Here is a 14,657-nt window from a genome sequence, read left to right as displayed (position 1 = left end):
CTATTCAGTTATAACAACTAGTTATTTTAATTAGTTTTGATAATTAGTCTCAAATTTTCTGCATGTATTCTATCATTGCTTCCCAGCACTATTTTTCCATTACTTTACGCTTGGGTTCTGCAGCAGAAGTGGGGCATTAAATATTTACAACCAAAATACTCCCAAGAAAGTATCGGTTTCCAATTTCAAACCCTACATGTACCAGTGAATGTTTTGATTAAAATGATATTTTAGTACAAATCTTGTAGGAAAAAAAACCCGAACTTTCTGGAGTAGCTCTGCCTGCAGCAGTTTGTATCAGTGTCAGTATGCCCACAGCAAGTTCCCTCAGTACAGGCTTTGAGCAAAGCACTAGTAGTAGCAAAGACCCTGTAATGCTGGAAAGGAACTAGATAGAAGGGCAGAAATTGAAAGATGGTAAAGAGGTAAAAGGAAAAACCTTTCCTTGCCACTGGTACACAGAAGAGATAATTACTCAGCAGGACCACAGGGCTGCAGGTAAGGGATGAAGAGGAAGCAGCAATATTCAGCTGTTTTACTCAGATGAACCAACCACTCCTCCAGCCATGATGTGACCTGTCCCCACACTGCTTGGCAGGGAAGAGGGGTGAAGCTCCAAGGGCCAGCACAGCAAGGTGAGGGTGAAAAGGCAGCTCTGGTGTTCAGTTTTTCTGAGCACAAGAGTTACACATACTCTCAGAACTAGGAAAAGGTGCACAGACTAAAGCTGTGGCAGAAGGTATCCCAGAAGAACATATGCCTGAGCAGCTCTCCCTGGGAGACCACTGTTTGCCCCGCACAGCCCATCTCCTCGATCCTAATTCAATGGTGCCACCTAGTGCCACCAGCCCTGCAACGGGACAGGCCGGCTCTTGATGCAGGTATTTTCCTTGGGTCTCATCGTGATGTAAGCTGGAGCTCAAAGGCAGAAGAATAAAAGAGAGTGGCTGCCTTGCTGAGTTTTTCACCTGCCACAAAAATATACAATAAAACCCCATCCCCACTACCAGGAATCACCCTCCAGGGCTGCACTTCAGCCCAAGAAATTAAAGACAATTTTAACAGTCATTTATTTAAAGGGATACAGTATTCAAAAGCATTTTTTTCTGAAGGCAATGAGACTGCATCCACTGGGGAATATTCATGCAAGGGTACTGCCAAAATAGACTTAAAATTCCAAAAGTGCAACCACATGTACATCCAAGGTAATATCAATTAAATTAGCATGAATTGATTTCAGTATCATTTCCTCTACATGAACATGGGGATCAAATTTTACTGTCAACATTAATCATGAAAACCAGTCACTTGAGTGTACATTTACCCAAGGTTTCCCCTGGGTTTCTGCTTTTCAAGAGTGTATGACCTAAAAACAAATCACTTAATTTCATATCCTTCAGATACAAAAGGGAAATTTCATTTTTTGGCGAGATAACAAAGATGGATCTGAAAGATGGGGTGCTCATTTAGATCAAAGTCCTGGCCAAAGCTGTAGAAAAGTTACACAGCAATAGAAAGCACTGCTGGCTTTACCTGTGTGCTTGCTGAGACTGAGGCAAGAAGCAGAGTCTCCAGTCCTTATCAAAAAGCTCTATTTCAGTTCACTTGCCCAGGCTCATTCTTTGCAGCCCCTAAAAACTACTTATTTATGAAGTGCTTTGCAAGTATAAAATCTTTCAGGAGAAAAGGTATAAAAGAATATCAGTTTTGAATGAAGAACATACGAATCAAACTTACACACTGACCCCAACAATCTCTCAAAATCATGAACAGCTGGTATCACACCCAAGTTTTCATTTGGGGCCCCAGCAACTGCTTGGCACAGTGCTGGGTGCTCATCCCAGAGCAAATCCCAGAAGCAATTCCCCCCCTTTCAAGAGGGAAGCTCTTCACCACTTACAAATACTTTGTGAGCGTTGCTCCCTGGCACAGTTTTGTCAGATCAGAGAGAAGCTACATTTCTAAAACCACAAAACAGGAGCAGGTTCAGAGTGTGTAGCACCAGGCAGGCACCCTGAACCTCCAACAAGGCCAAAAGCAAGCAGACATAGAGCTGCTTATGAGTAACAACAGGGAGCAGGCAGGTAGAAACTAATAGCACATGTGGAGGCTTCCCCAAGGCTCCCCCTCCCCAAGCACTAATGAAAACAAACCACCTTCTCCCCGTAAAAACAGCTTCTTCCCTTGCCAAAAGCATTGGCATCATCACTTGGATTCAGAACCAGAGCACAAGCACCCTCAGGACCAACACGGTAAGAGCTGGCAGGACAGAGGGATCACTCCCCAGTACCTGAACATGGTGAACAAGGTAGGTGCAGAGCCTGTGGGAAGGTTCCAGCAAGACTTGAGATTAGCAGGCAAGTTCACAACGATGAAAACAGCTCCTTAGCCAGGCAGGGTATTGCTATGGAAGAGCTAAAGACTACCACCCCTACAACACAACTCAGGAAGGTACTAAGCCCTCTGGTCTGAGCTTAAATAGAGCTCCCAGCCCACGTCTGGGGGATGGGAAGGCCCCAGGTGAGGCTGGTCAGGGCCAACTCAACCCTCTTATAATCCCCAGGCCCTGAAAAGCAGCTGGTAGGAGAATCAGTCTTCACACAGGCTGCAGATGGTACCTGACCTTTATTGTTCCCCAGCAACTACTGAGCTAGAGAAATGTCTCCTGGGAAAGGTCCATGCCACAGGATCTTATCACCTCTCCAGTACATGCAGGTGGGCAGAAGATTTAAATGGATCAGGAATTAAAAAAAAAAAAAAAAGACATAAGTAATGTCCCTCTATGAGCCAAACCATGCCAGCAAGGATGTCTCCTTTGCCAAAACAACTTACCCACAGAAACTCACCACAGCTTGACATGAAGACTCCACTGCTGACAACCCTAAAACCCAGTAGTTTTCAAAGCCTGGAGACACCAAAACCTCTGCCACTATCATATTGCCACAAGAACACCACCACAAAAAACATTCAGATGGAAGGAGAAGTGGCCAACACCAGAACACAGCCATGCAGTGTGGCAAGGGGCTAGCTGAAGCCCCAACACTGGTGACACATCACAGAGCTGCTCCTGCAGCACTGGATTTTTTGCAGCAGTGATGTCCACACAGAGCTTGCTGTGAGGGGGTGATGAGTGGCAGCTCCTCTGCAGCAGCAGGTGGAATAAACGGAGTGACCAGAAAGGTGGGAGATCTGCAGGCTGGGTCCTGCCTGCTGGGCTGTGAGGGATAAACACTGATGGCAGGGACAGTCTGTGCAGATTGCTGGGGGGAAAACACAAACACTGCAATTCAACTGGAAAACCGTGGGGGAAAGTGTGGGTGGTAGGGAACTGCCTCCAAAACTTCCCCTCCATGCAGGCAGGTGGCTTTGGGTGGCATTGCAACACCATCTGCTGGCAATGCACTGCCATCGGCCAGCTTGCACTCCAACTCCCCAGCTGATGCTGAGCCACAGCCGTATCACACACGTGTGAGTGGCAGTTTAGGAGAAAAGCCCCAATGCCCCAGTTCACCCCCGGGGTTACCAACCAAAAGCTGTTCCAGGTGTGTTTTCCCGGGGAAGGCAACCTCTTGAAGCCAAATGTGACATCCACCCCACACTGGGGTGCTCTTTTCCCCTCCTGAGCCTGGTGACTGCACGATGCAAAGGCATAAACATGGCCCTGAGGAGTCCCCTGAAGAAGAGCTGTGTCACAGAGAGGTCACTATGCCCTAAATCCATGCTCTCAGCTACACAGACAGAATGGCTCACTGGAAACTGCACAAATGATATATTTGCTCTAGGGACAAAAATTATCCCTTTGTGGCCCTGTGCTTGGTCACAGTGCTGGACTGGAGCGGTTGATACAGGTTAAAACACATTAAGTATAAATGCATTATGGCTTTCTCATGGGGGATCTCTGATTTCTTGCATGCAAAACAGCACAGGCCAAGTGACACAAACCTCCCTCCTCTCTTTGTTCCTGACACAGACATGAGTCCCACTGCACCACTGAGACAGTGGTGATGCTCCTGGAGCAAGAGGAGCCCTCCTTGTACGCTGAGTCTACATTTGGATTTGGGCTGATCACTCAGTGTCTGCCTAGGCAAGTACGAATTTCATTTTCATGGAGAAAAACCTTTCACAATCTTATGTGCCAGCTTTGGGGATTTCAGAGCTGTGGATCCTACCCTGGGGGCTCAGCTCCCACAGCCAGAGCACATGCTTCACTGGGCATCCCTGTGTACATCCTCCTGCACACGCAGCATCACTGAACAAGCATCAGTATTCTCTCTGTCCTACAGCTGCAGTGGCAGAACTGGCTGTGCCACACGTCCTGCAGCTCAGGGAGGACATTTTTGTTAAAAATGGAGTGAAGGAAACAGCTTTGCAAGGACTGGATCTTATTAACTGGAATGCTTTGTGTCCTCATTCCTCCCCAGTGCCTGCAGAGGCATGACCATAGGTTGCCAATGTCCATCCCATGTGGGGGCTGCAGCTGAGGATTCCTGCTTCACTTGCTCAAGGTCAGCAGCACCTGAGGATTACTGGACCAGCAGAACCACAGTGAACCTGGGGACCCTTCTTTCACTTCATTCCTGTCACCTGTGATGACACAGAGTCCTTCTCTGCATTCATTTACTGCCTTCTATCCACTGTTACCATTTTATGTAATTGGCCATGTCAGAAGAGCCCTTATATAACCACAGCCACCCCAGGCACATGTCTTGGAACACATGCATGCCTCCCCCCGCTGTCAACTGCAATATTTTGCACATGGATGGATTCAACCCTTCTCCAGGAAATACTAAAAATAAAGAAAACACACTTGCAAGCATCAGGGACTCACTGAGCTTGGTATGACAGTTTTCCACATCTCTCATAGACAGCATATTACAGCTCAAAAAGACATGGAAGCAACGCATGCCAGTGGGAAAATAACTTGCTTTTCTCATAGCCACCTTCTCTGCATTCAAGCAGAGTACATTCTCTTAATGAAAAATTATTTTTTTAATCTTTTCAAGTGCACAGATCTGTAACAAGCCATCCACACATACCAATGACCTGTACAGAGGCTAGACACATTTTGGGCAAAGTAATTTTAATCATCTAAGTGATTCCATTGATTTTCCTGGGCTACTTACATAGGTAAATGAATCCAAACATTTGCATGACTGCAAAAGTTTACTGGCTAAAAGCACTGGCACAAAAAGTTCCCATGAGATCAGCTTTATCACAGGCACAGGGAACACTATTGACTTGCTCACCACTCAGCTCACACGGATCATTTGCAAGGGGCAAATGTTTTGTCACTCACAGACAAAAAGGCTTAAGTCTGTTGTGCAGTGGTGAAGGCAAGGAGCACTTTGGCACTGACTTCAGGAAAGCAAGATCAGCTCCTAGATAAATAAGGTCATGACCACAAACTAAGGTTTGTTTGCAAAGCAAATTGGTGCTTATTCCACTTGATTAGTCTTTGCAACATTACTTCACTCTGACAGCAAAACTTTGTATTTTCTTCTTCTCTTTGTTGGTTAACTCAGCTACCACTTACCCTGCATCCTGGGCAGAAGTCCCTTCTCACTCCTGCCATCAGTTACTGCAAAGCTACTCACTCCAGATACATGCAAAAAAGCAGCAGGGAGCTGGTAACATCTGTTAGGGTGATTTTAGTCCCATACATGTTCTTGAATGCTGAAGGCAACTAGTTGTTTCCTCCTTTTTATAGTCAGCACTTTATTTTACAAGGCTCATTACAACAGCCCTTCAATGCCCACATAGACTAATAAAGCGTTGTCTGGCCTGAAAATCTTCCTAATTTATGAGATAGTGTGAAAGCCTTGGAATTGTAAGGCTGTGCTGACATCAGTCCAGCTAATTATGGCCTTTTTGGAAGGAAATTGTTTTACTTTTCTCTTGGGCTATGATCACAGATAGTGTCAGGGTTATTGCAGAATCACAGAATTGTCACAGCTGGAAAAGACCTCCAAGACCATGGAGTACAACCACGGTGACCATGGAGTGAGCAGATAGAGACCAGTTACTAATTATTTACCTAAAGAAATGGTTTTTCCAGCCCAGCAATCCTGCTGGCACAGAAATGACAGTCACTTTCTCCTGCCTGGATCTTGGTAGAGCTGGGCTTTGGCCAGGCTTGGACATCAGCAGAGTGTCAGCCCCTGAAGCACCATCCAGGCCAGTGGAGATTCCCACTTACACCAGCAGAAATTCCAGGAAAGTGGGGAATTTGCACACAAGAGACCCACTGTTCCCTGCAGAGATGTTTTGCTTTGCTATTTTCAATTTTTAAATTTAAAGGATGTGATTTGGGTAGAACTAAGTCAAAACAATTTAGATTGTCCATGCTAGCGAACTCACCACATTGGCACAGAATCATTGTGTTCCTTTGAAAAAACTCAGTCAACCACATCTTCAACTTCCTACCTCAGACACGTGGACGCTCGGGTTGGCACCTGCAGCTGCTCCTTACCATGCAGACATGACAATAATCCCCTTCTTTGGAAATGTCAGAGGAATGCTGAATCCTGGCCCTGGCTCCTAAAGATGCACATTCTGACATAAAGTTTTCAGCCACCTCTCATGAAAACTCAGACATCCCCACAAACTGCTCTCGGCTGTCACCTCCACACCCCCTCACAGCTTTTTTTTTTCCTCAGGGGAGTTCACTGCCTTGTATGCGATTAATTAAGCTTCTCACACGCTTCAAATGCTCGCTGTGAGGGAAGTAAGGGATTTTTGGATCACTTTTCTCCCAGTTGCAGAGCAGTCAGGTGTCTGGGGAGGAGCCTGAGGCCGCAAAATGGCTGCCGGCAGGAGGAGGCTGCAGACCCTCGCGCGGCAGCAGCGGGAAGGGCGGGAAAGCGCGGGAAAGCGCAGGGTTTGTGTCAGTGCCAGAAGCTCCCTCCTGGGGAGGAAGGTGGAGCTGAGCTTCCCAGTATTGCACCGGGACATCTCTGCAACGAGTCAGGGGTCTGAGGTGAGGAAGTTGCCAGAAGCTTTGGGAGCTCATTGCTCAGGCCCAGCAGTGAGTTTGCCTGACAGGATAATGCTGACAAAGTTATTTTGCTTAAAAAGTTAAACTCTCTGTAGAGAGTTCCTTATTCTGAAGCACCGGCAGGCTAAGCACTGATTTGAGCATATCCTCCTTCTGTCAGCAATGAGAGAAGGCACTGCATATCATTTTCTTTTACGTTTTCCAAAGACATAATTTGCTAGCAACTGTTTTAAAGCAAAACAAGCACTGGGAAATGCAATACCGTGCACACAAACCAAAATTTAAACTAAATCCTGCTTCTCTAGAAGGGCTCCTGACTTCCCACAGATCCTCCCCATCCCTGCTCCAACGCACAGGGATGCCATGGAATAAATGCAGGAGCACTGCGCAGTAGGTAGGACCACACAAGCAGATAGATGTGCTTACCCTGCCATATCTACAGAAAATAAATACATGAATAAAGCACAGAGTTGCTCATACAAGAGAAAGCAGGTCTCAGTTTCAAACAGCAGAGAAGTGAGTTGTTTTCCATGTCCTCCTGAAGCACAACAATCCTGGCCACCAGGTACGAGCTGCAAGCTCTGGTCTCAGATCTGGGTCTCTCTTCACTTGCCCTAGGGAGCCCAGCAGCACAGGTTCATGGACACAGTGACCCAGCTCTAAGTCCTCCCTAAGGACATCTGGTGACATATTAGCATGGCAAAGCACTGAAACTCTTTTTCTACCAGAGAGGACTCTTTTCAGAGGGGATACTATTTAAGAGATTAATTATTTCTCACCCCACCACAGGAGGAGTTTCTAACCAACTGAATAATTCTTATATTGTAATCTTGCTCGTGTGGGACCTGCTGTAATGAAGTTTATAAGGACAAGGTTAAGGCTCACAACCAGCTCTGGTGGAGAGCATCAAGAGTTTTATTTCACAAAGGAAGACAAGGAGCAGAGGTGCAAAGTGCCTTGTTCAGAGCTTGCCAAGCAGCAAGCAAAAAGGTACTGAGCATTTTTTTAAGGTTAAAATATTTAACTCACACCACTTTTATGTATTTCAGTATGAAAAAGTCTCATTAGGTTGAACACACAAAAAAACCCCAAATATTTTAACAAACTATCTTTTGCAGTCATCAGCTTCTCCATTTACTCCACAGTCCTCACCTGTTTATTCAACTCTACTACTAAATCTTTCTGTGGGATCTTTAAATCTGCATTTGAGTATTTTATTTTAATATCTTTATTTCTCACCTTCCTTTCATTTCTCATGTAACCAATACCATTAGATCAAAGCATTGTGATGCTTTATGGAGCTGCACTTCTGTGAAATCAAAAGCCAGCTGGTTTGAAGCCTTCCTCAGCAAGCTCTGTCAGCTTCCCCAGTTCTGGGAAAGTAAAGCTGGGTCAAGCCGACAGCACAGCTTGTTACAGCACAAAGCATCCATCTCTGAGGATAAACAAGTTATTTGCATGCTTTTTCACGCTTACAGCATCACATTCTCCAGACAAATGTAACACTGTAAATAGTCAAACAAAGCAACACTTCATCCTGTTGGCTAAAGACCTTTATCTTCTGAGATTACAACGACAAACAATAGGCAAATGAAAATATCCTCCCAAACCCAAACAGAATGGGGAGGATGTTGTGTTTTTCTATATGGGTATACAAATCCAGGTGCCAGATTAGAAAAGTATAAATATTATTCCTGTACACAGCAGACTGCAGCACCTGGGGCAGTGTTTGTACCACAGGACCAGCTGGAGGCCCCTTGCTCACCATCAGGAATGGGATTCTTCAGTGTACCAGGATACAAAGTCAGAGCTGGAAAATATTTGAAGTGCCATGACACCTGAGGAGCTTGCTAACTAAAACCAATGTTACTTGCAGAAATATTTGCAAAATCAAGGTATCTTAAATGCACTTAAAGATGCTGATCTACTGGTTTGCTGCTCCCAGTCCTTCCTGCTAGCTGTAAGCAGCCTTTGGGCTACACAGGCAGACAAATGCCTCCCTTCCAGGGATCCTACAGACTGTCACTATGCACACATCCAGAGACTTTCTGCATATGAAACAGCTATTTGGATATCATTCCTTAAGGACAAGACTTAATGAAACTCAACCACTAATATTTCTATAACTAAGTTTATAACTTTCTTCCTGTTCAGTTCCTTCATCTTGCATCCTGAGGATGAAAAGGGCCTTTCATTCTTCCCTACTGCAACACAGAACCTAAAGGAGGCTAGAAACTAGAAGGTACCTGGAGAAATAGGGCTCTCAGTGGCCAGGACTCTCAGAGACTTCAGGTATTCTCCAGAAGCCCTTTGAGTTTCAGCCAGATGTGCAGCCTGAGCCTGAACCTTAACAAAATAAATTTCCCTTGTACCATGTAGGAGGAACACCAGCAGGAAGGGGGAGGAAAAGACCATATTTTCACAGCTGTATTTGACAGGTAGTTTTGCTAATAATAATTTAATAAATAGCCTCACCAGTCTGGCCATATCTAGAAGTCCCAAGTGACCCCTCAAAAGCTGCTGTCTGCTTGCAAGCCTTCACTTTACAGACTGACTGCATCAGAGAACAACCTGTCCTACCATAACTCCAGGGGAGGCAGAAGAAGGACCAGAGAGTCCTGCCCAGGAGTCAGGAGGGGCTCTTGGGCTGCCCCTTGTCAGCAGGACTGTGGTTCCTATAAAGGCATCCTGCCAAATCAAGGTCTGGCCTTTAACTGCCCCTAACAGTGTGACAGCAGTGTGACAGCACCAAAGAAAGAGGGTGGAAGGTCCAGGGCTTTGAATTAGGTACACCTAAACCTCTCCTTTGTGGTGTTCTCCCTAAAGATCAAAAAGCTTCTGACCTCAAATAGCCAGGCTCTACCTGAAAAAAAATCAAGACAGTTAACTTTCTAAACAAATTCAAAGTCAAACTGTCAGTGACTGAACATGCAGCTCCCTCCCTACCCTATTTCAAGGCTTGGCTGCAAGTCAGTGACTTTTTGAGCTGCAGCCAGCTGTGTCTGTCCAAGTGGATCCCTGGGGAGCCCTGAGCCTGGCTGCCTTCTGCCCAATCCTCTGCAGTTTCTTGATCTCTGTGCTCAAGCTTCTCCTGCTCTTGGGCTGTGTTCCACACCTTCAGTTCCCTACCCAGGTCTCAGATCTTCCCCCCAAACTTGCCCAGCAGCACCTTGGAGAAAAGGTTTCTGCTTCCAGGGGTAACACCTGATCCAGCCCCTACCCTAAAAAACAGAAATGTAACTGCAAGAAAAAAGTGAAGAAAAAAATATTGCTGGTCATAAAGGGCAGGAAAAATCCCCCTTTGAATCTCAGGTCTTCTGCAGTCCCACTCATGATGTCAGATGGAGGTGACTTCTAATGACTGTCTGGATGTTTTGCTGCACACTCCTAAGTAGACAGTGGCTCCTCCTGCTCCTCCTCAGCCCAAGGCAACGCATCTCAGGACATCTGCAAAGGTCCCAGCCTACATCCTGCAGAGGTGTTGCCTTAACACAAGAGCTTCTCTCTCTTTCCTCAACAACCTCAGTTGAAAATACTTTGCCCTGACCAAGTCCCACAACAGTGTCAGCCCCAGGCAGTGACCAAGAGTTCATCATCATAAACACGAAACCCAGGGAGGAGTCCTGTTAACTACAGGACTGTTTTTTTGAGGGGAGGGACAAGAGCAGGACCTGCTCTTCTCACTGTGATGGACCTGTCACCAGAAATACCAACGAGTCCAGACAAGTTGCAGGTGATGAAAACTCTAAAACAGTACAAGGAATTTGGTTTTGACCTTCAATTCTCCCTTTTGCTGAGATACATCATTGTATCTCACAGCTTGAGCAGTCTCTGATGGATCCATTTGAGACACATAATTTTTTTTGCCCAAACTCCATTTCCTTCCTTCCAAAGCATCTGCTTATGACTCAGCCTTCAATAAAACACACAGCAAGGACCATTAAAACGAATGCACAGTGCAGGGATGAAATTCATAGGCTACATTTTTTAGACTGGAATCTTCATTGCCCTTTATTTACCCTCAAAAACAATATTAACTCATGTTATGTCTCAGTGAAAAGTAAATCTACCAAAAAAAGAAAAAAAAAAGCAGTTTTAATAGGACAGAATATCTCCATGTGATAAGTAAACTGATAAATGGGACTGAAGAACCAGCCAGTGCTCCCAAGCCTCCACGGTGCACACAGAGGCAACACTCCTCAGCCAGCTCCTGTCTGAATAAAGACCCCACCAGCTCCAAGGAAATGACTTACTGAGAAGAGAGAAGGAAGCCAGGGGGGATTTTTTTCTAGTTTTGCATTCACAAATTTGAACAGAGAACGTTATCAGGCAAAGGCCATGGTTTATCACCACTGATGTTTGCACGAGTGGGCCCCAGGGTCTTCTTGGTCATGAGCCAGAGGCTTCCAAGTCCTCTTGACATTGGATGGCCTTGGAGGTTTTGCTCTTTTACAACAATGCACAAGAAATGAGTAGTGAGGTAAATACCATCATCCTTCCTCTACAACTGAGCATCCTGTCTGAACCCACCAGACCAAAGCCACCCTATGCACCCCAGATTTTTTGAAATTACCTTTTCACCAAATTTAGTGGCATTTCATGCAGATTCTAATCTCACTGATTTTTTTTTAACCTGCCCCTTGCTTTCAAAAGAGAGACATCCAGGCACCCAGTCTTCTCTGATAACAATTAAGGCTTATAAATGTCCACAGGAATGAAGTGAAGGGAAACACAGATAAATAATGTACCCATTTCACACACACACACACAAAAATTCTACTAAGAAATAAAAATATGGCCACTTTGCACAAATTCAGTGCTAGGATTTGCTCTAGACTCACTGAAAAAGTATTTCTAAAGTACAGGGAATCTATTTTTCACAGATGTGAATTAAGAGGCATATGAAAAACATCCTTTAAAAACCCACTCTCCTCTTTAAAGTTTCAGTACAACATATGGCAGTGAGCTTGAGGGTTGCTTTAGATGTGCTTTCAGGCAGCAATACCCTTGTGAAACACCAAGTGAGTTAAGGATACTTGTCATGAAACAGCCTCTATGGCAGGAGCTTTCCTTCCCTATCAGCAGCCCTGCAGAATGCCAGTGGCACAGCTCAATTAAACATACATGAAATATATAGAGATTTTAGGAAGAGCTGTAGAGTATGATGCTTCATTGGAATAAAGTAAAGATGCAGCTTTGAAGTTCAACACCTATTGCCCAGCTCAGCAACTCATTTCTGTGTCCTAAACAGAAAAAAATCCCATCTGAGCAGAGCACTTCAGGCAGAACATTACCAGCTCTCACTAAACCCCTCTCAACAGGGGGACCACTCCTCAAAACAGGGAGAGTAAAGTACCCCTCAGTTCCATCTTCTAGCTATGAATTTATACTCTTTCTTGTACACACTGGTGCAGGTTCTGGCCCAAAAACTGGCAGAAAATGAGCTAGCAGTGACAACAGATGCAAGGTGAGGACAAGGACAGAGCTAAAACAGCAAAGCAGCATTTTAGGGCAATTCTCCTTTCCTGTATAAAGCTGTAATGTAGATCTTCACTAAAAATCCTTTGATTCCTGTTGAGCTCTGCTGTCAATACTAAGATGTAGCCCTCTCTTAAGGTCGTGTTCTATCCATGATCTAACACCACCACAGACAGAATAGTTGTTCTTTTTTTTTTTTCCTAGGGGGGGTTGGTTATAGCACATTTTGCTCCCATGATGTTTACTGGAACTGGCATTTTACCCCGTGTCTCCATCGTGGTGAGATCCTGCTTTCTTTTGCTCTAGAACTCCATGAAATCTGGACATTCTATAAACGAAGAAACTTTCTGAATTCTTGCTCTAGCTTCATTTACAGAATTAACATTTAATTACTAACGACAACGCTGAAGAGTTGATTCATGAGACTCTTTGTTCCCGAGATCCTGGTGAGCTTCTCCACGGCCAGTAGGTGACAGTCTCAGCAACAGAAAAATTTGGGCAGCTCAGGCAGAGGGGTTTTGTTCAGTATTTGCTATGATGTCCATGTTATTTATTTGGTTTTAGACACATAGACAATCCACTATACTTTTCACCAAACATGCCAGTGACGAGGAAGTCCGGCAAAATTCCTGAAGGTGGTTCCCTAAGAAGATGAGGGCATTAATGATACTGTGCTCAAGAGGTACCAGCATGATTCTAGCAGCATTCAGAAAAAGACTTTTACATTTCAGTGCAAGTGTGAAACTAGCAAATCCAAATAAAATACTTACAGACTGAGCCCATTTGAAACATAAGTACATTGAAGCATGGAGCAGCTACACCAGGTGATACCTTTAGCGTTTCCAGGAGGGAACAGGATGTAGAAAATCTATATGTGCATTGAGGTGATTGCAGCATTTTCCTTGCAGCAGCACCAGGCAGGGCTGTGTGAACAGCTTGGAGCAAAATCACCTCCTGTGGACATGGGCAAGTGCTTAAGGCAGGACTGCTGACCAAGGTGGCCTTTGTAGCAAAAGTTAGGAAAATATTCCCTTGTTCGTTTAGCCACATATATTATTTACTGGTATGGCTGCATCTTCTTTAAAATCTAAAGGAACACAAGAACTGCTCAAGTGGCTCAGTCAGAACCAGGATATGTGATGTAAGGGAAAAATGAAAACCCACAGAGAGTAGATGGAGGATTTCCCTACTGTGGAGCTGTCACTCTAGGAAACCTCAGTGCACCCACTGTCATCCTCAACTGATCACTAGAAAGAAGCTCTAGGTTTTCAAGCAGAAGTCACCAGTTTTGGCAAGGTTCACTCAGTCCCCAGCACGTGCAGCTTTAGGGAAATGTCTCATGCCAGAAACAGAAAGCCACAAATCATTTACCTGGTCAAATTTATTTTAACACAATTGAGACTTTGCCTGATCAAAGGCCAAGTATAGCTTTTTAAAATTAAAAGTATGTCACCAGTTTAAATGGTATCTAACTAACTAGAGCTTCAGAAAGCATATAATAATAATTCAATATACCAGAGATACGCTGATTTAAATATCTTTCTGGCAGTTTTCCTTGTGAAATGATGATTTGAAGGTGTACAAACTCCCAACCATAAACATTTTAACTACATGTTCCTGGTGTCACAGACCATCTTGATCCAAATAATGTTATAATCTAATTCTACCAGCTGCATTAAATCTTAAAACTTACCCATGTTTCTCTATCTCCCTGTTTGAAGTAAGCATTTATGTGCTATACTAGTGTGATAAAGAAATGTGTTGAGAAAACAAAGTAATTCACAGTGACTGCATTGTAAATCTTGCCTGCATTGCTCCTCTCTTGTCATGGTGTTAAGAGCTGAATGATGTGTGGAAAAGACTCATTGCCTTTCCATACAGCATATGTCAAGGCAAGTGATGGGCTGAACCACAGGACAGGTTGTATTTATTATCACTCAGAGAGTTTATAGTAGCTGCAGTGCTACAAAAGGTGTCTTCTTACTTTGGTTTGTCTTACCCAGTTTGAAAAACATATATACTTTGGATCTGAACACAGACATGACATCCAACACTATGGCCATTTACCCACACTATTCATCCTGAAAGCACCTTTCTTTTATCCAGTGGAGATAAAGTCTTCTGGATTACATTTCTCCTTAATTTTTCAATAATGCTTCCTTTCTCTCTCCTCCATGTATCCATC

The sequence above is a fragment of the Calypte anna genome, chromosome 14 (assembly GCF_003957555.1).
Source record: "Calypte anna isolate BGI_N300 chromosome 14, bCalAnn1_v1.p, whole genome shotgun sequence".
Classification (NCBI taxonomy): domain Eukaryota; kingdom Metazoa; phylum Chordata; class Aves; order Apodiformes; family Trochilidae; genus Calypte; species Calypte anna.
The sequence above is the reverse complement of the archived record's forward strand: the minus strand, read 5'-3'. Positions refer to the sequence as shown.